Source organism: Conger conger, chromosome 4 (assembly GCF_963514075.1).
Source record: "Conger conger chromosome 4, fConCon1.1, whole genome shotgun sequence".
NCBI lineage: Eukaryota > Metazoa > Chordata > Actinopteri > Anguilliformes > Congridae > Conger > Conger conger.
Window position 1 is genome coordinate 75,524,225 of NC_083763.1, and position 3,221 is coordinate 75,527,445.

General features: G+C 38.9%; 1 long non-coding RNA gene across 1 annotated transcript; it reads right to left on the bottom strand.

Annotated features, from left to right (window-relative positions):
- Positions 1-1,593: 1,593 nt before the first annotated feature.
- Positions 1,594-2,542, bottom strand: LOC133126810 (uncharacterized). Its single transcript, XR_009708550.1, has 3 exons — positions 2,461-2,542; positions 2,055-2,182; positions 1,594-1,880 (listed from the first exon to the last, which is right to left on the bottom strand). It is a non-coding gene; the product is annotated as an uncharacterized LOC133126810 (long non-coding RNA).
- Positions 2,543-3,221: the final 679 nt, after the last annotated feature.

The window sequence follows — 3,221 nt, forward strand, 5'->3', positions numbered from 1 at the left end:
GGACTTGCCCCTAATTGTGTTACCTGCCATCTCTGGCTCACAGAAGGACCAGATTCCTGATTCCAAACTGCATGTTAGGCACTGAGTTCATAGTTAGCATTAACTGTATGTCTTGCACAGAGGAACTCAATATTTCCAAGGGAGTTCATCATTTATAACAAGTAGTATCTCTTCAGAACAGGATCATGGATCCCATAAAGCAAGGATCTGATTGTTTCAGTGGCTCTGATACAGCACACCTCTTCATGTGTTTATTTCACACACTGATACACCACACCTCTTCATGTGTTTATTTCACACTGATACAGCACACCTCTTCTTGGGAAAATACACCCTAACAAGGCAAAATAGACCACGTAAAAAATAAACGCGTTCAAAATACCTGCGTTAACACGGAAGTAATGGCCGCGTTTAGATGACCAAAATGAACGCGTTCAAATACCCCTGCCAACATGGGAAAATTGACCGTCTTAGATATTAGAAGTTGTAGAGCTACCAGCCTACTGCAGAATATTTATTTGTATTTCTTTAGTTGTAAAGGTCGACCTATTGTGTTAATTAAGCCAGCTAGCCAATTTGGGTTGATCTAGATATAATTACAAATGAGCCTACTTCAAATAATTACAAATGAGAATTTTTTTTTTTTTTTTTTTTAATGTATTTATTAAACCTTTAATGTTTTTTTTTTGCCCCCTATATCCCACCCCTGGTCCCAAATGTAGTTTTTACAATTACAATAATATATATATATATATATATACACACACATATTTATATATGTATACATACATATGTACAAATGAAAAATGTGTCTGTGCATGCATATAGGCTATTGTAATCTTTAATAAAAATTAAGTCAACAAAACTTCACACTAAGGTGAAACAACTACCATCATAACAAATACCACCATATGAGATAACTTCCTCCATTATATAACACAATACCACTATCATAGGCCTATAACTTCCTCCATCATAGAACACAATACCACTGATCTGCGTGACGTTAATGCGAGAGGCATACGGTAAATTTAAAAAATAGATGTTACCAATGACATTTTAATTTGCAATGTCAGAAAAAACTATTCACAAACTCCTACTTCCCATGTCTTTAACATTTTTAAGACTTGAAAGATTGTAAGACATTTTAATACCAATTAAAGCCTTTAGATTAATTCAAAGCCTTTTAAGGATCCGCGGGAACCCTGTACCTTGTTTTCAGCCAAACACATGCACTGACTTATATGGCTTTACTGCTTATTATGCTACATACAAAGACCAAGATCTGACTGGTGTGTAGTGTATAGTATCTCAAAGGTGACAGCCTTGACTTCAAGGTTCAACACTAACAATCAAGTTAGAAGTCAGGACAACACGACTATTCAATTAGAAAAATAACAAGGAACCTTCAGCTGAATTACACAATATTTTAATACAAATGTTGAATAAAGGTGTAAGTAGAGAGGCCATTAACTAGGCTTGCTAACTGCACTCATGCAGATTCAGGAATGCCCCTAATGAAAGTTAAAACTTCTTCCAGAACATCAATTCCCAAACTGTCCCATGCTCCATCCAAAGGATTGACCTGTTCCATCAGCTCGTGCCTGTGTCCTTCCTCAAGATTGAACTGGTTGTTGGGAACCTGGACTGCTTCTGCATAGTCCAAATTAGGTGGTGCCACTTCATCCTCTGCAGCTGGGATGTCATCCCCTGCAACTGGTTGTTCATCAGCTCCAAACACTCCCTGGATGGCAGTCTGATTTCGGGCTTGTTGGGCAAGGCAACCTCGAATGAAAATTTGGTAGGGGGACATATGCCTTGCCGTCCTCAGCCTATGGTGGTTCGACCAACAACTTGAGGAGCCCGGTAGCCTTGGCCAACTGAAAACATTAAAACAACCATTTAAAATATTACAAGCTTTCCAAACTACATTTGTAGTTTAAATTCATAAAATAAACCAATGTCAAAATAGTTAAGTGATTAAGCTACAATGCTTTCAGTAGACAATATCTGTAGATCTGACAATAAAAAGGAGTTGGGGGCTGTAGCTTTACCTTGCTGCTGAGTGAGTGTTCTCAACTCTTGAAGAAACTCGGAAATGATATCCTGCATTTCATCTGCCAAGTCAGGCTCAATCAATCGCCCTCTTGCCCAACTAATACTTCTCTGCATCGTCTCCATCCTGTAAATGTAAATGAAACCAGACCTTGATATTGCACACACAATCCTACTTCAGTACTAGCTCGGGTCTAGAAGTAGCTGCTGGGAAGGAGCGTCCCGTTTGTAAGTACATGCTTTTACTGCCAAAGTGGCTAACCATTCACAAGGCACACCGGAAAAAATGCTATTGATATTTCACCTGTTCATATTGGCAGCGCTATCGACAAAGCTTCTCCATATACTAATGTAGCATTACTACATCAATGAAGACTAGCACGCCAAATTCAAACGTTTGCTTACCTTGTAATAATCGGCCCAGAGTCTGTCTCCACATTGTCCGACAAAGCTAGTCTTGTGCATTCTGAAAAAGTCCTCTGGCAATTAACAACAAATCATGCTATGCTTATTTGGAGAGCTTAGCTTCTTCTGTTAGCCTATTTTACAAAGCCATCCCGGCTTATCACTCAAGTCGTAAGTTCAGGTCTGTCGCTGGGTGAGCTGTTTTACAAGATTCTTGAACTGCGAAGACTTAAGCTGTGCAATAAACTATTACAAACCAATGATGTACCAGGGATTGAAGTGAGGTAAGCCTCTATCTCAGCAGACGTGGACGGTAAGTAGGCGATACATCACCATCTCATGAATATAACGCAACGTGCACACTTCTTCATGTGTTTATTTCACACACTGATACAGCACACCTCTTCATGTGTTTATTTCACACTGATACAGCACACCTCTTCATGTGTTTATTTCACACTGATACAGCACACCTCTTCATGTGTTTATTTCACACACTGATACAGCACACCTCTTCATGTGTTTATTTCACACACTGATACAGCACACCTCTTCATGTGTTTATTTCACACTGATACAGCACACCTCTTCATGTGTTTATTTCACACTAATACAGCAAACCTCTTCATGTGTTTATTTCACACTAATACAGCACACCTCTTCATGTGTTTATTTCACACTGATACAGCACACCTCTTCATGTGTTTATTTCACACTGATACAGCACACCTCTTCATGTGTTTATTTCACACTAATACAGC